Source organism: Trematomus bernacchii, unplaced genomic scaffold (genome assembly GCF_902827165.1).
Source record: "Trematomus bernacchii unplaced genomic scaffold, fTreBer1.1, whole genome shotgun sequence".
NCBI lineage: Eukaryota > Metazoa > Chordata > Actinopteri > Perciformes > Nototheniidae > Trematomus > Trematomus bernacchii.
This window is the reverse complement of record NW_022987812.1, coordinates 242,268-255,596: the sequence shown is the minus strand read 5'-3', so window position 1 is coordinate 255,596 and position 13,329 is coordinate 242,268.

Genomic DNA, 13,329 nt, shown 5'->3' with positions numbered 1-13,329 from the left:
GTGTATATCAGTATGTAGTGTCTCTACTTTAAAGAGTCCTCTCCTGCTGATGTTCAGGTGTATATCAGTATGTAGTGTCTCTACTTTAAAGAGTCCTCTCCTGCTGATGTTCAGGTGTATATCAGTATGTAGTGTCTCTACTTTAAAGAGTCCTCTCCTGCTGATGTTCAGGTGTATATCAGTGTGTAGTGTCTCTACTTTAAAGAGTCCTCTCCTGCTGATGTTCAGGTGTATATCAGTATGTAGTGTCTCTACTTTAAAGAGTCCTCTCCTGCTGATGTTCAGGTGTATATCAGTATGTAGTGTCTCTACTTTAAAGAGTCCTCTCCTGCTGATGTTCAGGTGTATATCAGTGTGTAGTGTCTCTACTTTAAAGAGTCCTCTCCTGCTGATGTTCAGGTGTATATCAGTATGTAGTGTCTCTACTTTAAAGAGTCCTCTCCTGCTGATGTTCAGGTGTATATCAGTATGTAGTGTCTCTACTTTAAAGAGTCCTCTCCTGCTGATGTTCAGGTGTATATCAGTAGGTAGTGTCTCTACTTTAAAGAGTCCTCTCCTGCTGATGTTCAGGTGTATATCAGTATGTAGTGTCTCTACTTTAAAGAGTCCTCTCCTGCTGATGTTCAGGTGTATATCAGTATGTAGTGTCTCTACTTTAAAGAGTCCTCTCCTGCTGATGTTCAGGTGTATATCAGTGTGTAGTGTCTCTACTTTAAAGAGTCCTCTCCTGCTGATGTTCAGGTGTATATCAGTATGTAGTGTCTCTACTTTAAAGAGTCCTCTCCTGCTGATGTTCAGGTGTATATCAGTATGTAGTGTCTCTACTTTAAAGAGTCCTCTCCTGCTGATGTTCAGGTGTATATCAGTGTGTAGTGTCTCTACTTTAAAGAGTCCTCTCCTGCTGATGTTCAGGTGTATATCAGTATGTAGTGTCTCTACTTTAAAGAGTCCTCTCCTGCTGATGTTCAGGTGTATATCAGTATGTAGTGTCTCTACTTTAAAGAGTCCTCTCCTGCTGATGTTCAGGTGTATATCAGTATGTAGTGTCTCTACTTTAAAGAGTCCTCTCTTGCTGATGTTCAGGTGTATATCAGTATGTAGTGTCTCTACTTTAAAGAGTCCTCTCCTGCTGATGTTCAGGTGTATATCAGTATGTAGTGTCTCTACTTTAAAGAGTCCTCTCCTGCTGATGTTCAGGTGTATATCAGTATGTAGTGTCTCTACTTTAAAGAGTCCTCTCCTGCTGATGTTCAGGTGTATATCAGTATGTAGTGTCTCTACTTTAAAGAGTCCTCTCCTGCTGATGTTCAGGTGTATATCAGTATGTAGTGTCTCTACTTTAAAGAGTCCTCTCCTGCTGATGTTCAGGTGTATATCAGTATGTAGTGTCTCTACTTTAAAGAGTCCTCTCCTGCTGATGTTCAGGTGTATATCAGTATGTAGTGTCTCTACTTTAAAGAGTCCTCTCCTGCTGATGTTCAGGTGTATATCAGTATGTAGTGTCTCTACTTTAAAGAGTCCTCTCCTGCTGATGTTCAGGTGTATATCAGTATGTAGTGTCTCTACTTTAAAGAGTCCTCTCCTGTTGATGTTCAGGTGTATATCAGTATGTAGTGTCTCTACTTTAAAGAGTCCTCTCCTGATGATGTTCAGGTGTATATCAGTATGTAGTGTCTCTACTTTAAAGAGTCCTCTCCTGCTGATGTTCAGGTGTATATCAGTATGTAGTGTCTCTACTTTAAAGAGTCCTCTCCTGCTGATGATCAGGTGTATATCAGTATGTAGTGTCTCTACTTTAAAGAGTCCTCTCCTGATTTGGGAAAACCCCGCATATTTGATCTACAAGGAGCCCAATTATGACGGTGAGTCAGGCAATGACATCATGTAATTGGAGGTCTTTGATTGGTTCTGATGAATGGTCTGATTGGAACCAACAGGTGATTGGTGTCAGTTTTTCTAACACTGAAATGGGACTTCCTGCTTGTCAGTGTTCTTCTGCCCTGCAGCTGCTTCCTCCTCTGCAGAACACTGTGTTTGTGGAGGAAAAGTGAAAATGTTTCCACACCGACTCCAACGCCTGTGAACTCTCAGACAGCCTTGACCTTTGGGTCGACATCTACGGTATATTTATATTATTATTAGAAGAGACTGTGGGTAGTATAATATAACGATTTTTGAGAAAAAGTCAGAATTTTGAGAAAAAAGTCAGAATGTTGAGAAAAAGTCAGAATGTTGAGAAAAAGTCAGAATTTTGAGAAAAAGTCAGAATTTTGAGAAAAAGTCAGAATTTTGAGAAAAAGTCAGAATTTTGAGAAAAAGTCAGAATTTTGAGAAAAAGTCAGAAATTTGAGGTTTTGAGAAAAATACCAACAAATTCTATTTTTTGTTTTGACTACTTCCATTCTTGAGAGGATAATAAATACATTTTTAAGTATTCAGAAAAAGTCAGAATTTTGAGAAAAAGTGAGTTTTTTCAGATATTGAGAAAAAGTCAGAATGTTGAAAAAAAAACTGAATTTTTGAGAAAAAGTCAGTATTTTGTTCATGACAGGATGTATGATTATCCACAAGAACCGGTATTCCTCCATCTTGTGACTGTGTAACTCCCTCTCTTGGATATCAGCATGTGAAGGACACTGTTCAGGAACTAGTTGATGCTCTGTATGTGATGACTCCTTCCATTCTGGAGAGGATCACAGATACATGGATCCTGAGATTGAAGACCAGTGAGATTTTTCTAACATCTGAGCATTACATCAAATTCAAATTCAAAGGTTTTATCATCAGATGCTCAGCAGCTACAGTGTAGAAATGTCAATGAAATTCTTCTGACCTGGGCTCCCCCAACAATGCAACATATATAATAAAATACAAAAAAAAGTAGTGCAAGAAGTCTAAATACATGTAAATAGAATATGATATGTACAAGAACAGAATATGAAGTTAAAGAATGTCCCTCTCCCAGCATGCCGTGCAGCAGCTAGGGTCTTATTCATTGAATGAAGAGAGAGATAATGGGAGATAACCACATCTCATGAGGTCAGGTGTAGTTTGGTTTGAGCTGCAGGAGGTAAACTGCAAACATACAGGCAACACATCAGAGGAAATCTGTCCATTTTCCATTATTATTTTGTATTTAATTTGCATTGTCTTCTTTATGTCTTTCATTGAATTCATTTTTCTCCTTTTTTTATTGCAATTCTTTCTAATAAACCTTTTGTTTGAAATCAGTTATATTGATAATATTTCTTAGGTTGTAATGTTCATCTTTTAGATATATTGAACATATTTCTATATTTGTTACCCAATTCCTAATTTCATTAACTTCTGTATAGCTTTCATTTTAATAAAATATATTTCCACATGTTTTTTATATTTGCCCCATTTCTGTTGTTTTAATTCAGATACATTCATGATATTTCTACATTTATAAAGTTCTATAAAGCTACCATTTTAATCAAATATTTTTCACTATTTCCATCTTAATTTTCTTCTATATATTTTTCATTTGAGTTCAGATATAAAAAAGATATGTGCTGCAGTAAGTGTGGAAGAAAGACTGGCATTGGCTCGTTTCCAAGTCAATAACCATACTGTTGGGTCTCCTATGGGCCCCTGGTCTTCAGTTTGGGGCCCCCAGACTAACGGATCCAACAACAGGCGTGATTGAACTCTGAAAGACTGTGTTGAAGTGTGTGTGGACACACTCCTCTTCCCTCTGCTTTGTCCTTCAACAGAGAGACTGGGGGGGTAACGCAGGGTTCAGTGCCCAGCGTCGGCCCTTCTTTCAGCCTCCAGATGCTGCTGAGGGCCCCTCTGAACATCCATCCAATCAGAGAGACTGTCAGAGACTCTTATTTTGAAAGGTAGTCTTATTTTGAAGGTGTATTTTGGTCTTACTTTGAAAGGTATATTTTGAAATGTAGTCTTATTTTGAAGGTATTCTTATTTTGAAGGTATACTTTGGTCTTACTTTGGAAGCTAGTCTTATTTTGAAGGTATCTATGAGGCCCTGTACCTGAGTGTAGACCAGAGGAAGGCCGTTGTCGTGCAGCAGGTCTCACGCTTCCTCCGCTGAGCCGTGCAGGAATGTCAAAGCTTTCACAGTAAAACCCTGAAGGTGAACACAGCGCTTCGGAGACAAAGTGTGCAGCAGTTGTTGTTTTGAGTTGTGGAAATGATCCTGATGAGAGCGAGCAGCCGGGCGGAGGCTGAGACAACAGAGAGGGACGGATGGGAGACAGAGAGTCAAACTAAGGCGCTAAATCAGGCGCTGAGGCACACTTTCATAGTGGCCAAACGGCGGTACTACATCTTCAGTGGGCCCAAAGATACTGTTTCCCTATCGACTTACATTAGTCACAAGCATAGAGACCCCCAAAGTGTGTTGATATAAATGTAGAGTAGGGTCTCCAGCACATAGAGACTGCTGGATGCTAACCTACAATTAGTACATTAGTTGGGCATAGTAAAGCAAAACAGGTTCAGCAGGTCACAGGTTCAAACCCCACTGCAGTCAGCATGTCGTTGTGTCCCTGAGACACTTCACCCCAAAGTGCTCCTGTGGGGATTGTCCACAGTATTGAGTATGTAAGTCGCTTTGGATAAAAGCGTCTAAGAAGTAACATGTAATGTAATGTAATGTAATAATGTAAAGACATTTCAATTGTGAGAAAGAAACAGTATAAAATATGTATTTGGTATATTATATAAATACACCTTATTGGATGTTGAAACCTTGAGGCACAGAGCGAACATCTGGCTGCTGGAGCAGGAACTCCCCACTGTAGTTGTAAACAAATGACGTCAACACACACACACACACACACACACACACATTTTCTCTGATGCACATCCTCTGCAGGGTCAAACATCCCGTCACACACTTCCTGTCACTGTACAAACACACACACACACACACACACACACACACACACACACACACACACACACACACACACACACACACACACACACACACACAGAGAGAGATTTCCTTCCTGTCACACAGACGCTGGTTTCACTTTATTTCTATAAAAGTGCATTTACAGGAAACTGAAGCATCTGTTGTTGTGTCACATTCCTTCAAAGTAAAAGACCTCCAGCTCCTTCAAAGTAAAAGACCTCCAGCTCCTTCAAAGTAACAGACCTCCAGCTCCTTCAAAGTAAAATGACCTCCAGTTTCTTCAAAGTAAAGGTTGTTTAAAGTGAATTAAACAAGCCTCGTTATCCTGCTGAAACTAGAAGGCTTTTACTTTGAAGGATGGACTTCCTCACAGCTTCCTCACAGCTTCCTCACAGCTTCCTCACAAGTACAGAAACACAGCGAACAGCGGAAAGTCTGCCCGAACAGGCAGTGGAAATAAAACCTCAACATATCAGGAGTCATTCTCCAGAGGACTGCCGCTGGAGGGACGGCTGGAAACTAGGTGGGAAACAGGATCTCTGGATGTGTTTTCCACTTCAACAAATCCACGTTAAGAGAGGGGGGAGAGCTCGAAGGCTTCATGAGCCTTTTATGAAGAATACAGCAGAGAGACAGCAACAAACAGGGGGAGGGGGGGGGGGGGGGGGGGGGGTCTCCTTGTTGGAGAGACGGTCTGGATTCACTTCCTTCAATATAACAATAAGGATAAATGAGGACAATTTCAGTTGACCTTTATTTCAGTCCCATCTTCACCACAAGACACGAGTTATTACAAATGTCCTCATATGAGATTTTATTGACATCATCGCAGAATTCAGAATAAAAAAATGTAGACTTTATTTTTGAAATGCAAAAAATGCAGCCTTTTTTCTCTAAATCCCAGAATTTTGAGTTCTGTAAAAATTCGGACTTTTTCAAAAAAATTGCAAAATTCGAACTTTTTTCTCGAATGTCAGACTGTTTGCCCAAAATTCAAATTGTTGCCCAAAATTAAAGTTTTTGCCAAAAAACAGACTCTTTGCCCAAAATTCAGACTTTTTTCAAAAAATTACAAAATTCAGACTTTTTAATCAAAATGTCAGACTTTCTGACATTAAAGTTTTCTCCTCGTTGTGTTTGAGTTAAATGGCGTACTTTCTTCTCATTCACACACACTTTGTCTTTCATGTTTCTGCACATGGGGGCGGGGCTTTATTATGACGTGGTAAACAGACACACACACACACACACACACACACACACACACACACACACACACACACACACACACACTGATCCCTCTCAGATATCCAGTCAATCAATCAATCAATCAATGTTTATTTATATAGCCCAATATCACAAATGTTACATTTGTCTCAGTGGACTTCACAGTTTGTACAGAATATCAGTATGACAATACGACACCCTCTGTCCTTAGACCCTCTGTCCTTAGACCCTCTGTCCTTAGACCCTCTGTCCTTAGACCCTCACATCGTACAAGGAAACACTTCCAGAGAAACCCCACAGTTTAAAGGGAACATGGGAGAAACCTCAGGGAGAGCAACAGAGGAGGGATCCCTCTCCCAGGACGGACAGACGTGCAATAGATGCCGTGTGTAAATCGAAGAGATAATACATTTACAACATAGGTAGACCAAATGTTTGGAAATGCATGTGTCTATAATAAGAAGATGAATCCACGAGGATATCCATCCAGGACTTATGATCCAGGACCACAGCAGCAGGCACAGCCACGACTCAAGATCCAGGGCTCACGATCCAGGACTCAGGACCACAGCAACAGGATCAGCCATGACTCCGGATCCCGGCATAGATAGACACCAAAAAGAAATGTTGGGGAAGCTGGGTTATTCGGAACAGACAGAGAGAAGGAAGAAGTAAGGTGTCCCCCGACAGTCTAAGCCTATAGCAGCTAAACTAGGGGCTGAATCTAATCAGCCCTAACTATAAGCTTTATCAAAAAGGAAGGTCTTAAGCACACTCTTAAAAACGGATAGGGTGTCTGCCGCCCGAACACAAACTCTTTAAGTGAATCTTTAAAGAGCTTTAAAGAGCTTTCTGCTGACTGTGCATATGACAAACTATACTAAAACACCTGAGGCTGTAATTGCAAAATCAACAGAGACATTTTGTAACATACCAACCGCTGTGTATCACTCCTGTTGTAGATGATAGATCTACTTCAGCCCTGATACACATTGAGTCCTGGATGTTTGCTGTAGAACTTGATTGAGAGTGAATAATTGGGTTTTAAAGCGTGTTTTGGGCTCCTTAATCAGACAGAATCTTGTTTTGATGATGATATTAATGGTTTTTTCCTTGACATTTTAACTGTTCTTAATCTCGATTAGCAGTATAATTGTGCTTATGCATGTATATATCATTTGGGAGCTTTTAGGGATCTAATCTGGAAGTATGACGTTGCTTCGGACACCGTCTACAACAGCTTGAGTGTTTTTATTCAGATTTTCACAGTTGTCGAATCATCCAGAAAACGTAAAAGCTGGAGGAAGCTCCGGAGAGTTCTGCAAATGTAATAAGTATTTGAATTTTTGTATTTTCAATGGTTGTTTAGGCTAGATGTATGGACATGTATTCAACATACAGTGGAGGAAATAAGTATTTGATCCCTTGCAGATTGTAGTTAGTTAGTTTGCCCTCAATGAACAGTCTATCATTGTAATGGTAGGTTTATTTGACTAATGAGAAAGAGAATATCAAAAAGAAATTGAAATTATATCAAAGATAAAAATTGATTTGCATTTAATTATGTGAAATAAGTATTTGATCCCCTTGCAACCAACGATAACTCTGGCTCCCACAGACCGGTTACATAAGTCCTCTTCCTTTAAATAAGTACTCCTAATACCAACTTGTTACCCGTATAAAAGACACTTTGTTTGTTTTCTTTGTTCATTTCTTTGTAAGTGGCCAAACTTACAAAGTCGGCACGGGATCAAATACTTATTTCCTCCACTGTACTGTATCAGACATCAAGTGCCTATTAGACCATTCTGCTCCTTTTATTTTACCAACTGCAATCAAATGCACCATGATGGCAGCAGTGGTTCTCAGTGCATTTCTTGAGCATGTTGAGCTTTTTCCAGCCCCTCACCCTCCGACATGCTCACCAAAACATTTCAGTCCCATGCAGACCACTCCTGGAATTACAGCTGCAGGCGCCAAATAAACCTCATCATCATGAACGCTTACAGTTCCCTTCATCCGCTGAGTGTGTGTGTGTGTGTGTGTGTGTGTGTGTGTGTGTGTGTGTGTGTGTGTGTCTTTATTTAGCCCCTGGGAGATTGCTGTATTACTTAGAGACCCTCACTCTGCTTGTTTGGGGTGGATTGCTGAATTACAGGCTAAAAACAGTGCATCTCTTGTCATTATGTTTGTGCTGTTCCATTTAAAGTTGGATTGACTGAAGTCAGGAAGAGTTTGGAGTTTTTAAATGTAGCAGCCTGCAGCTCAGCGTCCCCGTGCAGCCTGCAGCTCAGCGTCCCCGTGCAGCCTGCAGCTCAGCGTCCCCGTGCAGCCTGCAGCTCAGCGTCCCCGTGCAGCCTGCAGCTCAGCGTCCCCGTGCAGCCTGCAGCTCCCCGTGCAGCCTGCAGCTCAGCGTCCCCGTGCAGCCTGCAGCTCAGCGTCCCCGTGCAGACTGCAGCTCAGCGTCCCCGTGCAGACTGCAGCTCAGCGTCCCCGTGCAGACTGCAGCTCAGCGTCCCCGTGCAGCCTGCAGCTCAGCGTCCCTGTGCAGACTGCAGCTCAGCGTCCCCGTGCAGCCTGCAGCTCAGCGTCCCCGTGCAGCCTGCAGCTCAGCGTCCCCGTGCAGCCTGCAGCTCAGCGTCCCCGTGCAGCCTGCAGCTCAGCGTCCCCGTGCAGCCTGCAGCTCAGCGTCCCCGTGCAGCCTGCAGCTCCCCGTGCAGACTGCAGCTCAGCGTCCCCGTGCAGCCTGCAGCTCAGCGTCCCCGTGCAGACTGCAGCTCAGCGTCCCCGTGCAGACTGCAGCTCAGCGTCCCCGTGCAGACTGCAGCTCAGCGTCCCCGTGCAGCCTGCAGCTCAGCGTCCCCGTGCAGCCTGCAGCTCCCCGTGCAGCCTGCAGCTCAGCGTCCCCGTGCAGCCTGCAGCTCAGCGTCCCCGTGCAGACTGCAGCTCAGCGTCCCCGTGCAGCCTGCAGCTCAGCGTCCCCGTGCAGACTGCAGAGTGGAAAGAGAAACCCAGAAGCAGCAGCAGGAACACTGTCGGCTCTATCTGAGGGAAGGTTTGCTGCTCGACAACTTCACCACTTCCTGTGACGCTCAAAGAGGCTTTAGTTCACCTGAAAGTCTTTATTTAAAGTACAAATGAAGTATGTTACTCGCAGCCATGATCTCTAAATGCTACAGAAAGAAGCTCCAAGGCTTTCTTATCTCCTTCATAAGGAGGCCAACAGCTGCCAACACGTTTCAAACTCTTCCATCAGTAGAAACTCACTGCAGTTTCAGAAAGGATGCAGATATAAAAACCCAAATGTTCCACATGAAGAAACATCTCCAGCAACACATGCAGCATTTAGAGAACATTCAGCAACTTGAGGAGACATGGCAGCGTTTACTAAAAGCTGCAGAAACCAAACGCTGAAGAAGCTCAAACACAACGGAGACCAGGGGACACTAAAGAGTGACGCACACAGCTGGGAGACCAGGGGACACTAAAGAGTGACGCACACAGCTGGGAGACCAGGGGACACTAAAGAGTGACGCACACAGCTGGGAGACCAGGGGACACTAAAGAGTGACGCACACAGCTGGGAGACCAGGGGACACTAAAGAGTGACGCACACAGCTGGGAGACCAGGGGACACTAAAGAGTGACGCACACAGCTGGGAGACCAGGGGACACTAAAGAGTGACGCACACAGCTGGGAGACCAGGGGACACTAAAGAGTGACGCACACATCTGGGAGACCAGGGGACACTAAAGAGTGACGCACACAGCTGGGAGACCAGGGGACACTAAAGAGTGACGCGCACAGCTGGAGACCAGGGGACACTAAAGAGTGACGCACACAGCTGGGAGACCAGGGGACACTAAAGAGTGACGCACACAGCTGGAGACCAGGGGACACTAAAGAGTGACGCACACAGCTGGGAGACCAGGGGACACTAAAGAGTGACGCACACAGCTGGGAGACCAGGGTTGCGGTCGAATAGTCCATTTAGCTTAGGAACCTTCCTAACGGAGTGAAATGACCCGGAAGTCCCTCAGTGGCAGCCATGATAAGTGCCGTTCCAATTCTCTAAATGAAAGGAAAGGAGGTTTCAAACTTCCTTTATAACCTCCTTTAGCTTAGGAACCACTGGACCTCCCTAACCGACATGAGAGGAGAAAATGCTGCCCCACAATGCCTTGCGGCTGTGGCATTTAAGCCGAGGGAATGTCCGGTCGTTCACGGAAACAATCGATTATGAACGAGAAATGATATCATGAAAGTTACGGTTCAAAACGTATGTGGTAAGTTGCCAAAGTGCTTTGTTTTGAACGTTCATCAGTATTATAATCAAAAAGGGAAATGTGAACGTTAGTTTTGACTGAAATGATCAAATAAAGTCAACATTTCACAGTCTTTACTAAGCTGTGTGGGGTTTGTTCAACTTTTAAAAAGATGTTTGAATGGTGATAGACACATTGATAGATGTTAAGGACTAACGTTTATAATAAATACATTTGTATTTATTTTAAGATCTTTTCATAGTTCACACAATCATATGTATTGGGATCATTTGTATTAATGTGGACCGGAGGGAGAGGGTGACGAGCATAAGTTTCACTTTCCTTTTTTATTTCAATTCCAACTTTGGTCATGAAGAATATGTTTCTCTGTTGTCCCTGTTCATAAAGCATAACAGCATCAGAGCACGGTGCAGAGTCTCTAGATGAGTTTACAGTAGTCCCTCGTTCTTATTAAACATCCCTGTTGTAGTCCGCTGTATAGAAAACTGTAGTTTCCATAGTTTCCCCACAGCAGCAGACGCACATTCATGACGTCCGCTGGCGCATCATAAACACGTCGGATAGTGAGAGTGCAGTCGGATTCTCTAAAGTACCGCAGTCTCTTCTCCTAAGTCCTTTTGAATTCTCCTATCCACTCTCCCTTAACCCCGTGACCTTTCACTCCGAGGTCAAGGAATAGACGATAGGGTTAGAACTTAGGAGCTGTTTTTTTGGAGTATTCGAACGCAACCCAGGACTCTAAAAAGTGATGCACACAGCTGGGAGACCAGGGGACACTAAAGAGTGATGCACACAGCTGGGAGAACAGGGGACACTAAAGAGTGACGCACACAGCTGGAGACCGTGGTTGCGTTCGAATACTCCAAAAAAACAGCTCCTAAGTTCTAACCCTATCGTCTATTCCTTGACCTCTGAGTGAAACGTCACGGGGTTAAGGGATAGTGGATAGGAGAATTCAAAAGGATTTAGGAGAAGAGACTGCGGCACTTTAGAGAATCCGACTGCACTTTCACTATCCGACGTGTTTATGATGCGCCAGCAGAGGTCATAAATGTGCGCCTGCTGCTGTGGGGAAACTATGGAAACTACAGTTTTCTATACAGCGGACTACAACATGGATGTTTAATAAGAACGAGGGACTACTGTAAACTCATCTAGAGACTCTGCACCGTGCTCTGGTGCTGTTGTTTTATGCTTTATGAACGGGGACAACAGAGAAACATATTCTTCATGACCAAAGTTGGAATTGAAATAAGAAAGGAAAGTGAAACTTATGCTCGTCACCCTCTCCCTCCGGTCCACATTAATACAAATGATCCCAATACATATGATTGTATGAAAAGATCTTAAAATCAATACAAATGTATTTATTATAAACGTTAGTCCTTAACATCTATCACTGTGTATATCACCATTCAAACATCTTTTAAAAGTTGAACAAACCCCACACAGCTCAGTAAAGACTGTGAAATGTTGACTTTATTTGATCATTTCAGTAAAAACTAACGTTCATATTTCTCTTTTTGATTATAATACTGATGAACGTTCAAAACAAAGCACTTTGGCAACTTACCACATACGTTTTAAAATGCTTAATAAGCACCGTAACTTTCATGATATCATTTCTCGTTCATAATCGGTTGTTTCCGTGAACGGCCGACTGTTGTGTGACGGCAAATGCTGCGGCCGCAAGGCATTGTGGGGCAGCATTTTCTCCTCTCCTTTCGGTTAGGGAGGTCCAGTGGTTCCTAGGCTAAAGGAGGTTATAAAGGAAGTTTGAAACCTCCTTTCCTTTTAATTTAGAGAATTCGAACGGCACTTATCATGGCTGCCTCTGAGGAACTTCCGGGTCATTTCACTCCGTTAGGAAGGTTCCTAAGCTAAATGGACTATTCGAATGCAACCCAGGGGACACTAAAGAGTGACACACACAGCTGGGAGACCAGGGGACACTAAAGAGTGACACACACAGCTGGAGACCAGGGGACACTAAAGAGTGACGCACACAGCTGGGACGTTTGGTGACGTTCAGGATTATAAAGCTGAACAACCGTCTCTGTTGTTATTCAACTCCCCTCAGCACTCACTTGTATTAGGATTCCCCTGGTTAAAAAAACACAATCCACACATTTATTGGTGCTCAGGCCAAGTTAAGTGATGGGGAGGGGAATGTGAGCAAAATTGTAGGGTCCCTAACTCTCCTCGCCCTGCTATAACGCAGACCCCGGCGATCAGACTTCACCCAGTCATCATGTCCGGTAAAGACTCAGGGACTAAACCGGCTAATGGTTATGATGATTATCCTGATTTGTCAAAGGTCCCTGCATGTTATCCCGATCTGAAAGAGGTATTTAACAAAACCAAGGCTCTGTCACTACCCCCACATCGCCCTTTTGATTGTGCTATCGATCGGCTACCCGGCGCACCCATTCCTAAGGGACGCCTTTATTCCATCTCCGAATTTGGGTGCTCATAGACGGCCTGCCCGTGGAAAGAAGAAAAAAGTGAAGAAAACGGTTAATTATATCTTAAAATAATTAAAAATGAAATTAAAAAAAATTGACGAAAAAATGGTGCCAACGGAGAAGGGGAAAAGTGTCCGGGGCTTCATTTCCCCTTCTCCGTCAAAAATATTCATCCATACATTTTGGACTACAGTCTGCACGAATTCGGAAACCCGGTTTTTGGGTGCACTCACACAAAAAAAAACGGCTGTCTGCAAACACGGAGGTGAAGTGTCCGCTCACCATGCACTTTGGGTCGGCCTTATTTTGTGCCTCAAGACCCCCCCAGCCTGGTTCTCACAAAAGTTGACTGACAAATGTGCCTCTGGAGGAATGCAAGGGGAGTTGACAGGGGACTCTACCCGCATTATGAGGCACTATTTTCTGATACTTTTTTTCATTTTC